Source organism: Pholis gunnellus (genome assembly GCF_910591455.1).
Source record: "Pholis gunnellus genome assembly, chromosome: 13".
NCBI classification, from domain to species: domain Eukaryota; kingdom Metazoa; phylum Chordata; class Actinopteri; order Perciformes; family Pholidae; genus Pholis; species Pholis gunnellus.
Window position 1 is genome coordinate 3,928,223 of NC_136540.1, and position 20,770 is coordinate 3,948,992.

General features: G+C 40.6%; 1 protein-coding gene across 1 annotated transcript in view; it reads left to right on the top strand.

Annotated features, from left to right (window-relative positions):
- pof1b (POF1B actin binding protein) overlaps positions 1-3,374 on the top strand; it is a 28,366-nt gene extending 24,992 nt beyond the window's left edge. The window contains exon 13 of the mRNA XM_079171862.1: positions 401-3,374. The gene's annotated coding sequence lies outside the window, so the exon portion shown is untranslated. The remainder of the gene's footprint in view (positions 1-400) is intronic.
- The last annotated feature ends 17,396 nt before the right edge of the window (positions 3,375-20,770 follow it).

Genomic DNA, 20,770 nt, shown 5'->3' on the forward strand with positions numbered 1-20,770 from the left:
AATTCTGTCCGTGCTGACTGATACAACAGACCACCGTCACCACATTCAACACCGACATAATGAAAGGAGAGAGCCAGAGGGTTTCAACCACAACATACAATATCAAATCTATGAATTAAATCTGTGTAAAGAGCTCAAAGATAACACAAACTCAGAGAAGAACGAGGAGAAAAATACACAAAAAAAGTTTTTGGACAGAAGTTCTTGTTTCCTCTGCACTTTTCTTGTTAATTCTGTCTGGCTTTTATGTACCGTGTAGCTTTTTTTGTCAAATGGTGGAAACTGGTCTGCCTGTTCTGTCAAAACATTCAGACAGCTTCATTCTGTTCTTTTAAAAAATGACTAAACGTGTAAAAGAAACGTAACAACTGTACCTGTGTTCTGTTTATTTTCGAAACAGGAAGTCATCACAACCCCTTAAAGACACACTGCTTCTCTCCGACAGGAATGATTGAACGATAAGAAGACCCAGACGTCACCCGGCCCTCCCACCCTGCATGCTCCCCCCCCCCTCCCCCCCCCCATCCTCAGGGCTCCCAGGGTTGGTAGCGGGTAAAATCCCCCCCCCCCCCCCCCCTTACATTTGTCTTTTTGGTTTGACCAAATTGGGCTGGTGACTTTTTTTTATTTGGGCTTTTTATGACATGAAAACAAATAGTTAAAGACCTCATCAATGCTGGAGCTAGTTGGTTGTGCAGTGGATTAAGGTGGCAGCAATCATGACAACTGGGAACTGGGCGAGATTTTAGCAGTTTCGTGCAAAGATCCGAGCTGAGATGATTTACGGGCTGACACCTCTTCTCCTTTCTCACCTTCATAACTGTATTCTGCTTGACTAAAGGCCCAGTGTGTGGAATATAGTTATTAAGTAAGTTTATTTTAGTCTGAAAATAAGAATTGTTGTGTTTTTGTAACCTTAGAGTGAGCGGTTTGTATCTACATATGGAGATATTTTTTTAAGTAAAAATAAAAAGTTTTTAAGTTTAAAGTTTTAAAGTTTAAAGTTTAAGTGAGTGGGTCCTCTGGGCTACGTTTCTACAGTAGCCCAGAAAGGACAAACCAAAACACAGCCTCTAAAGAGGGACATTCATGTTTTTACATCGGCCACCAAAATTCGCTTGACACAATGGAGAGGTTTCAGTTAGTTGCAATAAGCAATCTCACCACTAGATGGCTCCAGATTCTACACACCGGCCCTTTAAGTAAAGGTTTGAGGTTGAAAACATCTCAACGAACATCACAAATAACCAAGTGTCTTTTCTCCCAAACTGGCTGTTGATTGGCTGCAGTAGAAACTAAATATCATGTGAGAAATAATAAAATACAGAATGTGTACAAGGTTGTTTTTAAATACAAGTTTACGCTTCTCTAACAAAAGTCAAATGTGTGTTGAAACAAACAAAACAACTTCAGGTTTAGGCATCAAAGTTACTTGTTAGGGTTTAAGCAACAAAACTACTTCAGGTTTAGGCAATAAATCTACTTTAGGTTAAGCAACAAAACTACTTCAGGTTTAGGCAATAAATCTACTTTAGGTTTAGGCAATAAATCTACTTTAGGTTAAGCAACAAAACTAGGTTTAGGCAACAAATTAACTTTAGGTTTATGCAACTAAACAACTTATTAAGTTTAGGCAACAAACTAATTGGTTAGGTTTAGTGAACAAAAGTACTTTAGGTTTAAGCAACACAACTTAGTGGTAAGGTTTAGGAAACACCGTTATTTGAGTTAAAATAACTATGCTTGTTACGTGACTTAGCGTTAGTTAAGAACACTTGTTTTATCTGATCTTATCCAACCAATGCCTCACTGTGAAGAACTTGTGGTCAGAAGGAAGAGAAACCTAAAACATTTGTTTCCATATGCAAGTTGTCGGGCTTCATCATCAGCTGATCCCTTGTTCGGGGCTCTTGCATTTACATTTCCTCACTACGGGGCTCCCTGAAGTGAAGACAATGTGCTGATGTCCAAGTTACCAAAAGAACGCCGCCTCAGTAGCATGAGATCCTCCTTAAAGCCACCACAGCCATGCTAGCCCAAAATATGAGGAAGTTTACCCTGCATGTAAATATGTGTATTTATATATATATATAACTATTGTAAGATGGACACGCTCAGTTTTCTCCTGTGTGACTGTAGAGCAGCCCTCCTGCTTTAACGAACATTTTAAAAAATGTTCTGTTTCGGGTTTTGTTTTGTGCTAAACGGTAGTTTTTTTATCTCTCCACTGGGTTTTTGTTGTATTTTGATGCTGGTATGTCTTCGACTCGGAGGTGCATGGGTATTTGCTGTTCACACGTAGCTGTAGATGTGTTTGTGTATGACTGAGCGATGTCTCACATGCCTGAGAGGGGAAGGGCGTTCATGGGTGTGATGCATCGTGGTGGGTGGACGTGGAGCATGATTTTATGGGGTTTGATGATGGTGGAAGAAAATGGTAAAGCACAATATTTTGTTAACAGTTTTTTGAGTTTATTTTTTCTGCATAGGCTTTTTACATAAAAGACGCATGTTGACGGCTTTGTGTCCACTGGGTGCTCGTCCTTAAGGTGCTCGACGGCATACACCACAACTCTGAAACTAATCGCTCCTCTAAGACCCAAAATTTTTTACACCTCCCCGGAGCGTCTAGTTGTGATCCGTCTCCCAAACCAGCTTTACCCACGTTTTACGATAGCTGCAAATGTCCAGGACGGAGACAAACACATGTAACTTACACAAACAGGGACAATGTTTTGGTGAAGCCACGAACACAAGCAGCATTTCTATCGCTCCAAACGGCTGCACAAAAAAGGAAGAACCACTCAGAAAAAAGACAACATGTGCCGTGCAGATTGTCTTTACACATGCATGCACTGCAGCTGGTTTAACAGGCTGCGGCACCAGTTAAAGTAAAATACTTACTGAACATTTCCCTCCAAACATGTGACCGACACTGCAGACAGAAACGCGCTCCCCGGTGGACACTGAGCTGAATTTTTGTAGAAAGCCTGTAAAAGTGTAGCAACTATCACGGGACCTCAAGTGCATAAGCTTGTTAGCAAGCTAACGTTGGGCCTGCATCACTGTTGACAGAATATCATCATCATCATCTGATCAGGTGGTCCAAATCTGGCAACATTGTCAAACAGTTTTGTTCTTTTGCCTAAATAATTTGCTTGCTGTCTGTATAACCTCTGAGGAGACCAAATCCTGCTGGCTGAGAATAAATTGTACGCAGAGCTAAATTAATTTGGTTGCAGCTAATCTGCCCATAGATGTGTCTATTTTTGTATGCAAACAGTTTAATTTACCAGTTCAAGAGGATTTGGGCCTCAGTACTGACTAATGTTCCAGCTGTGATAGATTGTGATTAAAATCACTAATGTTTCTATACAAAAGTGCACTTGTTTTGTGTTCTGTGAACTGCACAATCACACAATCATACAGTCAATATGGTCATGTTAAAGAATATTTCCCCCCACATTATAAAAAGAAAACGTACTTAAGTTAACTTCCCTCCTTTACTTTTTTAATTATGACAGAACAGTGAAAAAACATAAACAAACAAATATGAGGTTATTGGATGGGCATTTTAAATAATATATTGCACACGGTACATACAATAAGCACAACATTTTCTCATAATATTCTCCCAATTTGTTTTGGACTCGCCCTCCTTCACTTGTCTTAACGTATGGATCTTGTTTTCTGTATTTATTTTCTATTTATATAAAAATATGTTTTGAAGCACATTTTTCCATTTGCTGGATGAAGAATGTAGTTGAAAGCCCAGAAAAGCAAGTAATTGGACCCTTGAGTTTAGATTATTTAGTTTCATGCTCAAAATCTTAGTAGGAACTGATGAATGCTTAAATATTTGCTTTCTGTCTTCGCTCCGACTACGTCGGTGCTCGGGCCCTAAAAAACGTGTTTGTTGCTTTTTCGGATGGAAGCCTTTGTCACACATGATGTGTTCAAGGACCGTCGGAAAGCTGATAATCTGACGATAATGAGGGTTTTTCACATCTTCTGGCTTTGATAAACGGTGTAGTTGTGGAAATTGTTTAAAGAAAACATGGTCTTTCAGAAGTCACATGCACTTTTCTCCCCTCATATTTTTCCTTCAACTGTCCATCGGCCGTGGTAGTCAATCCCAGCATGCATCTGGTGATAAGCGAGTGCATCAGTAGTTCTGATGTTCATTGGACCCTGGATGAAGTTGTAATTGTGAGAGTGTCCAGCAGAGGGAGCCGGCTCTCCTCAGCAGCTCGCTCCTCTCTCTCGGTGGTGGTGGAGCGGAGAGAGACGGAGAATGAGGTCATGGCAGCTCTGTAGGGCTCGGCTCAGTTGGCTGCTCGTCAACCATTTTGACTCCAGTCTCTGTTCTCAAACCATCACAGGGCTCTGCAACCAGACCCCGGAAGTAACAGATCACACAGACTATCAATAATTAGTGGCCAAGATCGAACTAACTCATCTGATTTGAGATTGAAAGACGACGCGGGAGATTAATGTTTTGGAGAAATATCCAAAACAGTGGATATTTCTGTAACTTGTTTGCAGAGGATAACAAAAAGGTGACCTTTGATGATTGTAGAAAACCATTTGAAAGGGTAAACATATAAAATGTCTGCTGTTTGGTGCTGGGCAGGTCGTTACAGTGGGTTCATCAGAACTATGTGGATGGAAACAGATGCCTGCTGTGTCTGGAACCAGCGGCAACATCAGGTTCTGAAAAGTGAAGTCAAAGCTTCATGTCTTAAAGCTGCATTTTCTCTAGTGTCCACCAGGGGGCGACTCCTCTGGTTGTATAGAAGTCTATGAGAAAATGACTCTACTTCTCTCTTGATTTATTACCTCAGTAAACATTGTAAACATGAGTTTATGGTCTCAATCTCTAGTTTCAAGTCTTCTTCAATACAGCATGATGTTCATTTAGTAAATAATGGTCCATTTAGAGTCAAACAGACCATAAAGCAGGGTATGCTTTAGGGCGGGCTACACAGTGATTGACAGGTCTCTACCAGAGACGTACGTCTCTACGTCACTCCTCAGTCCAGATATGGTCACTTCCTGTTCACTGGTTGCAAAAAACAAAGATGAAGAATTATGGTCATGGTTAGAAGAAAACAGAGAGTGTCCGTAAGAAACAGGACACAAACAGAAACAAACTGTGACAAAGTCCAACATCCATTCTGACCTCTCTGCAGACTTTTTGGTTCTGCAGTAAATACTTCCTCTTCTGCTCCTGATGGACAAGTATCCTATTTTTTTTGTGTGCATTTTGTTGAAACAACTGATGCTGGTTTGTTTTTTTCATCCTACAGCTTTCTCTCATGAACCATTTTTCTTTCAGAGACATAAACTCTTTTAATTTTGCACATACACATCCTTTTTTGTATCTTTTTGAACATTTAATCTCTCACACAACCACGCGCTCGCTCTACAACTTCTGTCTGTCACATTCAAGCTTATGCACCAAGTCTGTATCCTCTCCCTCTCTGTAAACCCAATATCCTCTGAGGCCCGGGGGTTTTAGAGTGTAAAGCCAGTGCAGAGGCAGGAAGAGAGAGACTGCATTATCCACATCAAAGAGCCAGAGTTAACAGCCATAATCAATGCTTCCCCATTACGCACTCCAGTCTGCTTCTCTCTCTCTCTCTCTAATCAGATCAATATGCTTTATTGGCATGAATGGGAGTATGATATTAATATCGGCAAAAAACAGAGGAATTCGTCAACTAAAGGTGGCAACACAGAAAGAAGCTGATCAATGAATCGAAATAGTAGTTTCAAATTTATTTTGAGACTTTTTGAAAGTTGAAAGGGAAAAAAATCTGAACAAACAATATATTCTGATAAAATATACAACTAATATGTTTGACTTACTATCATCATGAATATGTGTATTAATTTATTTGCATTAGGCCTCAAAGCATAAAATGATATAAAATGCCAAAAGAGCTTGTACACATTGTTAAATTGTGAAACTGATGCAGTTAACTTCATGAAACTATTGTGGTTAACGTTGTAACATGCATGGTTAGCGTTGGGAAACGATTGGTTTAGGCAACAAAACTACTGAGTTAGGGTCAGAACAAAGATGATGTTTTGGCTTAAGATAAGTATGTTTGTTACGTTACTTAAGCTATGGATGTCATACGATTCATTTTCAGGTGCTCATGATGGAAGCAGCCAACGATCGAGCCATCTCGCCTCTTTCTCATTTGCACTTATTCAGCAGCGATCAGTCAGGATGTACAGATCTGGTAGTGAGTGACACCGTGTTGGTGTTCCTATGTGGCGTAAGTGAGCTGATAAATGATATGACAACGTGATATTGGATCGGTGCACAGAATCACGTACTTGCTGATTCCCGATCCATCATTTTAGGCTGAATCAGAAGCATTTCTAAAACCGGAATCGGTATCAGAAAAACAAGTATTGACATGTATTAACTAAATGTATGAAAACATTCCCCCTCATGCGTTTGCATGTACTTAAGATACCTTGTGCATTTTCCAACCACAAGAAGCAGATCCAAGTTTAGTTTGTGCTGTGCACACTGCACAGGAAGCATTGTGTGAAAAAGAAAATCACTTTCTGCAAACGGTGCCGGGGGTTATAACCCGACTCCCAGCTATATTTCTCCTGGAGAAAGATCATATCTGAGTTATTTATACGCGTAACCAGATTTATAATCGCCTTGTTACATGTGTGCATGGCGAAGGCTGCCAATGCAGCAGGAAGTATCATAACACACAGTGATACATTCTCATATTCAAATTCAAACTGACACACTTGAAGAAAAAACGTATTTCAGTTATTCTTAGAGATGGTAGATATTATCGCAACAAACTGAATGACAAACTAACAAAAAACATTAAAACTGATAAGACTACACACTAAGAATGCAATGATACAACTGTGATAAGTAAGTAAAAGTAGGTTAAATACAACACTAAAGCAAATTAAAATTTACATTTTCTCTGCCTTTTGCCCTTATTGACACCCTCTGCCCCACACAGCCAGGCCTATCGACCCCTCTCTCCCAGAAACCAGGCCCCATGCCTGGGGTCAGCGACCCGCCGAAGCCCCCTGCCTCGCTGTGAGGTCGGGAAGTGTGTGTGTGTGTGTGTGTGTCACCAACCCCCCACCTCCACACTGGGGCACAGCCGGGCGTTTGTGGAGCTGAAAGGGCTGCAGCTCACTGTGACACAAACCCAACGGCAGGTTAGCTGCTTTGGATAAAAGCATCATCCAAATGAATGTAGTGTCATTTTCAAATGAGGCAGCAGTCACTATTTCTACAAGTTCTCACTTGACGACCAAGTCGTCAGAATAAATTATTGGCATTGCACGTTTCTGCAATCAGAAAGGTACAATTTCTTTCTGAACCAAAAATATGTTTCATAAATACTTGTCATAACAATCGCAACTATTTGGTTACGGTTAAAAGCATCCTGGTTTGTGTGAAAATAACAACGTAGCAACGTTAACAAAACAACCGTCAATAAATAACAACCGCCCTTTCAGTAACAGCGTTACATAACAAGCGCAAAGTCAACGTTTACGTCTGGTTTCTCTCGGGACATGAACAGCGGTCTCCTGGGTGAAAGTCCTGCTTTTGTTTACGACTAGCTTTATTAGCATCAACCATGCTAGCAATAGGCTGCGACCGAGGCAATGTCAAGACTGAGACCAGAATCCTTGGAGACCATGGCAATAAATATAATAAAAACAGTTTGCTACATATGATATCAAGCACTTCCTAAACTAACAGCCAGGTGGCGATCCAGTTGATTTTGCAGCCCTTGAAAAACTTTGAATGTGGCAGCTGCAGTCCAAAGTAGAGGAGTAATGTACAGCAGAGAGCAGAAGATGGGCAAAATGATCTAAATAATGATCTTGTCTTTTTCACTCCTGCAGCCCGTTGCTACTCATATAACAGCTAAACCCTCTTGGGTTACTAGATCCGGATGACTGTCCAGGTTGCATCTAATCAGTCTGGATGTTTTCAGTTTTCCACCAGTCATGGCAGTCATCACTCTCTCACTCTCTCTTCCTCTGTCTCTCACCCTGCCAGGAGCGCGTCAACAGCTCTCATCTTCCATCCATTTTATGTAATCACGCTCCTCTATATACATTTGAAGCCCCCCCCCCCCCATTCACATTTTATGATGTGATGAAAGGCCACAGCATGTTGTTTCTGTCTTCTAGTGTAACAGATAATCCCCTCTCACCTCTTTTATCTCCCACTCTTGAGTGAGACGGAAAATATCCCTCGTTAGTTGCCTTCCCGATGTCGAGTCATGGCTTTGGCTCAAAACCCAGAGAGACAATTTGAACTGCTTCAGCCACCGAGAGTTGCATGAAGATTGTATTGTTTCATTCAGATTCCTAGGCACTGACAATAATCCGGTAAATTACAAACATAGACTAGGATAGAATAAGAAGTGGACATAGTCGCCCATTGATTTGTGGACTGATGTTTTGAAGCCTTGAGTTGACAATTTGGCCGTCGCCATCTTGTCTTTTTTGTAACCAGTGAACAGGAAGTGATCATATTTAGAGAGTCACCATATACGTCTCTCTGGTAGAGACCTGTCAATCACTGTGTAGCCCCGCCCTAAAGCATCCCCTGCTTTATGGTCTGTTTGACTCTAAATGGACCATCATTTACTAAATGAACATCATGTTGTATTGAAGAAGACTTGAAACTAGAGATTGAGACCATAAACTCATGTTTACAATGTTTACTGAGGTAATAAATCAAGAGAGGAGTAGAGTCATTTTCTCATAGACTTCTATACAACCAGAGGAGTCGCCCCCTGGTGGACAGTAGAGAGAATGCAGCTTTAAGACATGACACGTTGTCAAAGCCAAGGGTTTATCAAAGTCTTTAGGGTACATGACTGATATAGCTATCCCTGAAGCCATGCAGACAGCAAAAAACATAAAAACTCCTCACTATGTTTATGCTTCCAAGGTGATTTATCCTTTTAATTTGAATTCATGCGTAGACAAACTTTACATTTACAGTCGTTCACCCAGGAGACCGCTGCTTGTGATCAATTTGTAACATTAACTTCCGTCGGTAAGTAACAGCACTTCCATAGATATTTTAACCCAAACCACCATCTTTTCCAAAACCTAACTAAATATTTCACCATCTTTTTCCTAAATCTAAGTATTGAATGCTCTTTTCCTAAAGGTAACTCAGTATTTCACAAACTTTAAGTTTTTTTGTTGCCTAAGCCTTACTAAGTAGTTTCCTGTGAAGACAGAAGTTTATTTTGAAAAGGTTGTTTGCATGTAACGAGCGAAAATTGACACGTGTTGCTGGCTTTCGAAAATAAAATTAAGTTTTGTAAGATATCACACGAACCGTCGCATGAGGACAAATTATATCGTGCAACTCTACTCTGGTTTTTTTAAGATTAATAATCAGTCATCGGATTTTTCAGGAAATCTCTTCCCCCACATTTAAATCAACATGATGTGTTCAGGAAAGGTTCACTGAGTGACCTTTAGTGTAATGAAGTTACACTGTAAGAGATACTGTATGTTGTCAGCCTATAGAAAACCTCCTCCCTATCTCTCTTTCTCTTATAATGTCTGGCCTCTGGTTTGTTTCACTTAATTCTATCTCCTCATCTCCTGATCCATCCATCAGTGACTCTCCTCGTCTCCCACACACCCTCTTCCTCTCTCATCCCCTTTGCTTGTCTCACATTGTCTCCCTGCAACTCATTTTCACTCCCATCATCCTTTCTTTTCTCGCTCACTCTCTCTCTCTCTCTCTCTCTCTCTCCCTTGATGAGTGAGTGAATGAGTGAGTGTGGGCGAGCTGCTGATGCACTCCTGGTCATTAATAAAAGTTTTATACACAGTCAGGAAATGCATTTGAGCCCCGGTGGCTGGAGCTACTCTCAGACACACAGGAAATGGGCGCTTGGCCGACAGCCAATCCTGCTATTTCAGGGGTTTGTCCGGAGCCAATCAAGCTGGGCCTGGTCAGTTAATGGATCAGTGGCTCTTCTTCTTCTCTACACCCAAATATCAGCAACAATTAGAAGGTGTGTGTGTGTGAGTGTGTTTGTGTGTGTGTGTGTGTGTGTGTGTGTGTGTGGGGGGGGGGGGGGGGGGGGGGGTGCTTTTTAAGAGGCAAGTGAACACAATTGTGGAAACTATTGAAAAGTGCCACATAACATGACAACAACAGTTTGACTAGTTACATGTGACAATTTGTTTCCCATGCTTTTGTGTAACCACATGTGTGGTTTCCAAATCTGTAACCCAACCATAGAAATAGAAAAGTGCTGCGTCCTAAATCACATACACAGACTCAATATGTGAACTAATGTTCAAAGCCGATGCTTCATGTGTTAAAGCTGCATTCTCTCTAGTGTCCACCAGGGGGCGACTCCTCTGGTTGTATAGAAGTCTATGAGAAAATGACTCTACTTCTCTCTTGATTTATTACCTCAGTAAACATTGTAAACATGGGTTTATGGTCTCAATCTCTAGTTTCAAGTCTTCTTCAATACAGCATGATGTTCATTTAGTAAACGATGGTCCATTTAGAGTCAAACAGACCATAAAGCAGGGTATGCTTTAGGGCGGGGCTACACAGTGATTGACAGGTCTCTACCAGAGTCGTGTACGGCGTCTCTACGTCACTCCTCCTCAGTCCAGATATGGTCACTTCCTGTTCACTGGTTGTAAAAAATCAAGATGGCGACAGCCACAATCCAAGATGGTGATGGCTGAAACGCCGAACTCAGTCCAGTAACCAATGTGTGAGTCCAGCATTAAAGCATGGTGGGATTAGCAAGCTAGCTAACTAGCCAGTTGTCCACTGATTAGGTAGCTAGCATGTTCATTGTACGATACTTCAATGCTCCACTGGTTTCAGAAAATGAGCCGAACAAAGTTGTCACTCATCCTATGACAGTAATGTGCTTTACGATGCTGTGACAAGAGTGTGTGGATGAAGCATTAAGTTACTAATTTACTCTGGCTCTCGTAACGCTACAACTCCACTTCTCCTTTCATTCGTTACTGCAAAACCTCAACTCAGTGAGTCTGTGACTTGTCGGATCTGTTTAGCTGATACAGAAGTTAGTCTGCTACAACATAAAAATGTCCGACGCTCTGACCATCCAGCGACGTTGATTGGAATAGAAATGTCCCTTCTACTCCTGTTTTATTTCTACGGTTGTCACCATACCAACAATCACCAACTTTGTTGTTGTTGTACTCATCAAACGACCACAGGAAACAGTTCAATGTCCGTAGTAAGTGAGCATAAATTTCACGTCTGAGCCCGGCACTTGAGATAAAAGCATCCAGTGGGAGGCTCACGTGAGAGAGACATACTGTAATGTGTTGTGTAAGTCGACACCCATGTGCTTCTTCTTGGGTGGGACGCCTCCTCCCCCATCCAGCAGGCGTTTGTTACTGCAGCACAGTGACACAAACACACACAGGAAGAGCGCCGGCAGAAATGAATGACTTTGTCAAGCTGCATGCTGTTAACCAGGCCATTTGACATTGATCCCTGCCTGACCCAGAACATCTCTCCCCATCTCCATTCGGCTGGTTTTGCTTAATTGGCATGCAAGTTGCATTTCAGGGAAGCAATATTTCAGGAAATGGGTTCCACAGAAGGATGAATGTACAAACTCTGTGTCTGTGTGCTTGTTTCAGAGAAGATTTTGAGTTTCAGGAGAGTTTTTGCACGTTTTTCAAAAAACTAAGGCAACCATCCAGACACAACCACCTTCTACCTGGCTGTCATTGCAGGGCTTTTGGTTTGTTTTGCTTTCCTGGCATGTCTCATGACATTTCCAGACTTTACAAATTCACAAGGATCCCTGAATGCTCCATTAAGCAACTAAGCAACGCAGAATCTGACTTAAAAACACAAAAAATAAATGCAGTTAGATTGGTTTATAACTTGTGATATTAATATTATTTATAAAAAGAGAAGTGCATCTTTTTGGTGTAACATTTTCTTTAAAAGAACAGACTTTGCAACAAAAAACAAACAAAGTAATAAACACTTATTTCTTTGACATAATCCTGTTTTCTTTGTCTTCAGTGTGTCTCTATCAGCAGTTTGTTTCATCTCACATATTTTCCTCAACAGGAAACAGCCCCCCCACACACACACACACACACACATTATGGAGCAGTGTCCGGTTACTTTAATGTGTGTGTGTGTGTGTGTGTGTATGCCTACACTGGTGTGTCTTGCTTTGGTCCGGATGGTTGCAAGTTGCTGAGTAAGGGCACAGACCAAAAGAGACAAAAGCACATGCACACGCACGTGCACATGCATGAGTCTCCGCTCACGCACACGCAGACAAAGGAGGCGTTTCATATTACAGTCATGCAGCATATTGTCAGTGATGTCACTTGTCCTCATGGAATGAATGAGTAAAAATCTCCAACATGCTTTTCTCGTGACCGTTATAAAGTTCAATACAACCAAAATATGTGGAACACGGTTTAAAATCTAACAAATATGTCTCCTAAAACCAACTTGTTCACTATCTCCTACATAATTAACACTTGTTACCTTTCAACGTATCCTCATACAACGGTTCGCATGTTATCTTACTTCATTTTTCATGTGTTTTCCTACGAAATTCCGGCAACAAGAATACATGCATAACATCTTTTCAAAATAAACTTTAAACCCACTGAGTCAGGTTTAATAAAAGATGATGAAATACTGAGTTAGGTTTAATAACTACAGAAGTGACATTACCGGAGTATGCAAGTTACGTAACACAAACATTAAGGGAATACGTTGCATCAACCGACCACAAACTCAAATAAGATTTGAATAAGCAAAACTATTCACATACTGATCTTTAACTTCAACGTGTTCTGTATCAAGACAGTGAACCTCTAATCCCATTACGTTCTTTAAGTTAAAAAAATAAGATGAATCCGATAAAATACAACATTTGTGTCAGCAACACGCGTTCTTCTGCCCCGTCATGTTCATAAAGCAGAAGTGAACTGATTCCAGTGATGGGAGAGGGAGGAGGGGTGAGAGAGCGAGAGAGAGAGAGAGAGACAGAGAGAGAGAGAGAGAGAGAGAGAAACAGAGAGAGCTCTCAGTCATTCATCTCTCGGGGAGAGGAGAGGAAACTACTCCAGCACGGGAACAGAAGATTTTTATTCTAAAGTTCAGTGTTTAATCTCTGAAGCTTCTCACTCCAACCATCTGCACTTTTTCTTTTTACAACCCCAAAATATTGAGCTGCTGCAAGTATTTGATTTTTCTTCCACTCTGCATGGAGATACTTCTGCTCCTGGACTCTCTCTGAAAACTGCACACTGAAGAATTAAACAGTTTCTGCTACTCGCATGTCCTCACAACTTGAACAGAGAGAGAGGAGCTCTCCGATGCAGCGAGCGTGAAAACGGGACCGGTTGGAGGTCAGAGCGCTCCGGTTGGAGCTCCGGGAAGAAGAAGAAGAAGAAGAAGAAGAAGAAGAAGAAGAGGAGTAGGAGGAGGAGGAGGAGGAGGGAGAGCATCCTCCCAGCCTCACACACCCTTAAGACAACCAAGCTACAGTGCTTATAGAATACTGTTGCTTGATATCAAAGAACGGTGAACCACACCGTGAAATACCATTAACACATCACAATAAATCACAAACGCACATTAAGGTAAAGATAAATTCATCACTGGATTCCATAGACGTACTATAAGTTTATACACACACACACACACACACACACACAGACACCCGGGACGCCCCCAGCACGCCGCCGCAGGATGGATCTCCCACCAATCAGAGGTAATCATGAATTCATCCCGTTCTGCTGATGAACTATTGATGCTCTGCGTGACCTTGGGATGAAAGAAAAAGTTTCATAAATAAGGAATTATGCAAAAGGTTTGTGCAGCTTAAAAAACAGGCATTTGTTCTACTAGATTTTAGGGGAATATGAAAGCGGTGATGAAGCATGTCTCTGTGATAGAACAGGCGGGAACCAGATGCAGATGGACAGGATGTTCAGAATTTTAGAATCAACAAATTAAAGTGTTTCTGTTGTTGTAACATTGCTAAAGATGCACATTTTGCTTGTTTTCTTGGTTTTGAGATTAGATTAAAGTTTTGGTTTCTTTCTCTTCTGTGAACAAATTGGCAAAGCATCTTGTCAAGCGGAGATGGACGAAGTCCAAACTCACAAGATCGAATGAAACATGAAACAAAAGAGGGCGACCTGGTTTAAACTCCTCTGCAGCTCACATACGACAGATCGTCTGGCGTGTTTCCTCTTCGCTCTTTGATTTGGTGTTCAATTATGCAGCTGGTGAAAAGCTTTAAATGGATTTCTTATTCTTCCTCTCCATCCTGGCTGTTGGGTGGGTGAGTGTGTGTGTGTGAGTGTGAGGGGGGGGTCATCCAGGGAGGATGTGCTTATAATCGTGTAAATCTGCTTCGCCCCTGGTGGACGGATCGCTGCAAGCGTTTTGATTTCATTTAGTCACGTTGACAGAAAGTCTGCTATTAGATTTATGTTTTTACTGACTTTTGGAGAAAGTTCTCTGTTGTTATGTAGAGATCTGAACCATTCCTCCCAAAGTGAAAATGCTCGTATTCACCGGTTAACATCAGTCGTAGCTGTTGCTGTGTGTGTCTGTGTGTGTGTGTGTGTGTGTGTGTGTCTGTGTGTGTGTGTGTGTGTGTGTGTGGGTGTGAGGGGGACATGTGGGGTTGGGATTGATTGTCCTCAAGGTCGGATGCAGAATGTCAATACCCATCTCCGCTGGGGTGGGACGGGGGGGGGGGGGGGGGGTGGTGGGACGGGTATTGTTGGGCGGAGGGAGGGATTGACCAGGGATGGATGGATGGATGGATGATAGAAGGGAGGGAGGGGACAGTTTGTGTGCAGAGGAGGGATATGGCGGATAGATGAATGAATGATGAAATGGGTGGAGGGTTAGATGGATGGTGTGGCGGGGGGGTTAACGCCACAGCGGACGAGCTAATGCGTTGACTAATGCACTGTAGAACCACACACTTGTAGAAACAGATCAACAGTAAAAACACTTTGTAAAAAAACAGCCTGGACTTTCAACTTCAAAGACAGAAAACGGAATGTCTTCTTCAAAGAAACGATGGCTGACATTTGGAGAAATACTTTGTTTCTGATTGTGTTTAAAGTTCATAAAAGATTTTTCATTTCCAAACATTTAGACAAAGTAAAAAACGTGCAGGAAAAGACACTCACTTTAGATTCAGGAAAGAAAAAAGACAGCAGTTAGCTTAACGGGAAGCAACCGTCACGACCGTTTGTACAAATGTCTCACGGTGTAGTTCCTCCAGAGGCCACTAGATGGCACAAGAACAAATACTCAACTCAACTACAGAAAGTAGTAAAAATTAAACTCTCCATTGGAAGCTGGAGGTCTCCGTTCTTGATTTCTCAATTGGTCGGTTGACAAAAAAAGTTTGCCAACTTCTTTGATTATTTAACAATTGTTCAAGTCGTTTACTAAGTAAGAAACAAAACGCTGACAAGTGGGATTTTCATGGAAGTGCACTTCCACAACAATAGTACCTTTTCTTTAGAGTTGTTTTTTGTATGTTTTGTTTGCTTTTTGAAAAAACGTCACTTTAAATTTGGATTACACAAGACAACAGCACTGAAATAGAAGTTGAAGGTCTCGACTCTCTTTCGAAGAAACTAAAGCTCAATTTAAACTAAAGTCGAGGCTAAAATACTGAAACCAATACGATAATCTACAGTATAATACAGAGTGAGTGTTCGCTCTCATTTTTCGTCTTCCATGCACACAAAAATACTTCTTTCTCTCAAAATTTGGTCACAAAGGTTTTATGCAGAAAACACAAAATTCCCATAAAAGACGTTTGTCTGCTGTGTTTAAATAGGACCTTTAATTCTTTCTGCAGACGTGAGTGAAAGCCGATAATATATAGAATACAATATAAATGCTACACTTTGGTTTTCTCTTTTCATGAGTTGAACTAAAATATTTATTTATATTTGCACAGCAAAGACTTATTTCTCTTCAATCTTGGTCATACATTTTTCATGTTGCGCTTAAAACTGTTCCTTTTATTAGCCCAATAAAAAAAGACCTTAACAATCATGCTCTTGACACAGCTGGTGGATTATCTTGGTAGTAGAAGTGTTCACTAACACGGATATCTTTTTACAAATTTGTGCTCACAATTTGAGCTGAATAATTCTGGAAAAGAGTTGCATTTCTATTTTTGTTCTGATAACTTTTTAGGTGCTTCGAGGATTAAATTGACTTTAAATCCTCCACCTGTAACACCACCATCGTGAATCACTGCTTTGTAAATGCTCGGTGGATCTGCCTCCACTTGGCTGCAGCTTGTCACTTGTGATTTGATTGCCAACATATTGTGACCAACAGACGGAGCTGAGACCAGACGAGTAGCTCATTTATTTACAAACTAACATTAAATATCAGTAATCAGTGCAGAAAGCATGTGTGAAAATGTCTGAAGCAAACAAAACAGCAAAGGAAGAGAGTAGACTCCATGTTTATGTGGTGAGTTTTTATAACCAGAATCACATGGATCAGGTGTAGTTCATCAACTGACGATCATAGCCTGTCGCCATCTTGTTTTTGTGTAACCAGTGAACAGGAAGTGACCATATTTGGACTGAGGAGGAGCGACGTAGAGACACAAATATAGTCTATTTGACTCTAAATGGACCATAATTTACTAAATGAACATCATGCTGTATTGAAGAAGACTTGAAACTAGAGATTGAGACCATAAACTCATGTTTACAATGTTTACTGAGGTAATAAATCAAGAGAGAAGTAGAGTCATTTTCTCATAGACTTCTATACAACCAGAGGAGTCGCCCCCTGGTGGACATTAGAGAGAATGCAGCTTTAACACATGAAGCAATGACTTCTCTTTACAGAACTGGAGATAACCGCCTCATGAAAAGTTACTCCTCATGTTTAGTGTTTTCCTACAAAAGTCCAGCAACATGTGTCACTAAATACTTAGTTATGTTTCGTAAAAGATGGTGATGATGATGAGCTTGGATAGAGAGCATAATGTACCAAAACCAGGATTAAATCATCAAACATCACGAGTCGATGGTTCTGATGGTTATCATTTTAGATCTTGACGGGTGGAGTGGATTGACACGTGTTGTGTCAAATCATTTCCTTCTCTTGTTTAGACTTCTCTTATCTCCCTCTCTCTACTTCTGGCTCCACCACTTTCATTGTTATCATTATTAGTATCATCGTCCCTCACTCATTCACTGCCTCTCGTCCTCCCTCCCCCACTCCCCCTGCCTGGACTTGCTGGTCTGCAGTGTCTATTTCAGTCTTTCCGTTGGGGTCAGATTCGGCACATCCGGTATCTCATCCAGTTTATTGTCATTCAATCCTGCTGTGCTCCCGGAGGGCACCAGGGGGAAGGCCCCTGGGTCCTAGTGGCTGATGGGGCCTCAGTCATACATACCCAGAACTACAAAGACCTTTTGAATCTGCTGGTTTTAAAAGTTTTTATATGCAACTCTTTTCTTTGACTTGTTATTTGCCATACTTATTCTTTTACAAAGGTCTTTAAAAGCATTTTGTGATGATTTTGCACAATAGCGACACCTTTTTTAGAATTAGTCTTTTACTTCTGTCACATGTTTGATGGCATTGAACAGCAAACAAACATGTTTTTCTATCACATTAGAAATTTGGATTTTTTTAATAAATCTATTTTATATTGCTGTAAAAGGATCTTCAAATAACTTAAGTTTCTCTCGGAAAACAAAATTGTATAAGCTTGTTTCCACCATCATAACGTTATAATTTACCTTTAGCCCAAAACTCATTTTCACCGAATGGAGCTTGAATGCATCATAAAGTAACTCAATGCAACCGCTAGCTCCGTTATTTAGCCAAGCCGGACGGTGCTGTCCACCCGCTGCTAACAGCTAACAGCTAACGTTAACTAGCTCTCCTCCTGTTGATTTCAACACAGATTTGTTGCTCACAATTTAGAATTACCAGCGTAAAAATATCTGCTGCAGATTCTGAAGACGGAGTTGTACTGTGGCAAGCTAAACACAAGCTACAATGCACTGGATGCATTACTACATTTAAGGAAAGGTTTATAAACTACTGTAATAATATAAACACTGCTTATATATTGATGTATTATTAATTTAATCAGTGTTATTTTTAACAGCAGCATGCTAAAGAATCCGTAAACTTACTTCCATGTATTATACGGTAAATTATGAAGACAGATGATAAAAACTACTTCACTAAACATTTATATAGTCAATAGTGAGGATGTGTGTGAGGGGATACAACTTACAGAATAACAGAATAGTTGAATAAATATGCTGCAGAGCTTTTGGTGTCTCGTACTTTGTGGTGGGGTTACTACACTGAGAACTCTTGACCTCAGTTTTTCTAAAATCTAAAATCTGTCTTTTCTTACTTCTCTGAATGTACAGAGATTAAATTAATATTCATCTTCTCTGTTGCTTTTAACTATTTGTTGGACAGGCTAATCCCATGAAGCATTGAGCTATACCTAGAAATTGAAAGTGCTGTAATTCGTCGATATCCTACAAAATCAATTCACATGTGATCCATGTAATCTTGAACCAGGAAGTATGAAGATCGCAAAACAACCCACACAGGGCAGGTTGTAGTTGGATCGGTCAAACCAGGAGATGACTGTGTAACGTCTGTACTTCAGTAACGACGCTTCCATAGTTATTTAAAACCAAACAACAATGTTCTTCTAAACTTAACCAAGTAGTTTTGTTGCCTGAACTTAACTCTTTTGTTTCCTTTGAGGACAGAAGTTTGCTTTGAAAGGACTGCATGCATGAAATTGACTTGTGTTGCTGGACTTTTGTAGGAAAACGCACAACAAATTGAGGAGTAACTTTTTTCGTAAGATGTCATAAAACCGTTGTATGAGGATACGTTGCATTATTGGGTTCTTCATGTATTTTGAGGGTCACTGCTGAGCTGCAGTTGTCAAGTACAATTAATACAACAAATTCATGAAGCTCTAATCTCCTAGATCTCCTCAAAGCATATGTTTGAGACAAAGAGGGACACAAAGAGCAGAGAAGGAAAGAAAAGGGAGTGAAGGACAGGATGGAAGGGGAGAGCGAAGGGAGGAGGTGATGTGAGAGGGTGAGAGGAAGGGAGGAGAGAGGAGACGACAACAGGAAAGAAGAGGAGGAGAGGAGAGAAGAGGGCAACCCCTCCTCATTCCAAGGCGAAGGGTCACTGCAGTCAGTTTTAAAATAGCCCGAAACCATGATGTCACCGCTGAGAGATGCAGCGATGCTCCGTCCGTTAAAGTCCATCGACCATCGAACAGGTCGAGTTCAGACTCAGCGGGAGTCGGTGGACAGACGAGGGATCAGCACAGTTCACCGCGTTCTGTTCACTAAACACTTAAAAAGTGAGCAGATTATTAGTCGAACTACCGAACAGCATCGTCACAAGAACAACAAAAAGCTAACAGACGTCGCAAAAAAACACTAAACCCAAGAGAGTTTGCTGTTTATTAGCACTGGTTTTGATGGAGAATTTAGTAATATTTGATAATGTTTTTATGCAGATAAACTTCTGTTTTCATGCTGATGCTTTGGAATGGCCAAACGTTTGTCATTGTGGGTCATATACAGAAACATGGATTAGGGGTCAAAACAATAGTAAATGTCTAGTTTTCAACCAGTCAAACTGCAAGAAAACCTACACTGTTTCATAGAAAACTCATTTCATATCAAAATAAGTTTAAAATGTATTAACGTTATTGGTGTTTCCATATATTACAAGAAGTATTTCTGTATCTACTGCTGCTACATTTTATTTAGATGAATTTAATACATTTAAACTCCAATACAGTTCATGACCTCAGTGCCCACTAAAAAATATTAAGATGTTATGTTTAAATATGTGAAGCTAAAACCGATAAAAGATTTGGATGCAAATGTAAGATGTAAATCTGTCTCATATTAAGATGTAACCAACAGGCAGACATTTTGAAAAGTTGGTTTCTGTGCCAAGAACTAATAATTTAACTGAATTTATTCGACATTTCGTGTGTAAACCGGGATTTGAAATGTGCATTAATAAATTTGATCAAACCATATTCTAGTTTATTTAACAACGAGCAGCAGTATGTTCCTGCATTCTTTGACACATGCACATGTAGAAGAACCACTGGGTGTAGTTGCATCAGCAATGAAGCTAAAGAGGAAGAAAACCTGTTGAACACCTCATGGATGTTAATTAATGTTTCACGGCCAAAGTATGAACGTATGATTAAAAACCATCAGGACATTGTGGGCTGGAATTATTATATCTAATTTTTTTCCATACTTCCCCACAGTATATAACAATTATTCCTAATGATATATTTAATGGAATTAAACCATTGACCTGCTGTGGATAAGCAGCATAGCGGTAGCTAGCGGTAGCTAGCGGTAGCGACGGTGTTTTCTGCAGGTGTGATGGTGCTGCTGACTGAAACAGCATTCCACCGTCACAACAATCACACTTTAAAGTTTCAGGTGTGTAACGTCTCCTGACAGCCAGCAATCAGAGACTTTAGTCGATTAAAGACTTGTTAATACCCACCCTGGAAACTGAATTCAGTGATTTTTTACGTGTTATTGAATGTTTTATATGTGAACAACAGATTCACTGCAGACAGTTCAAACCCAGCAGCGTAAATGTTAATTGGGCAGCAGTGTGTGTGTG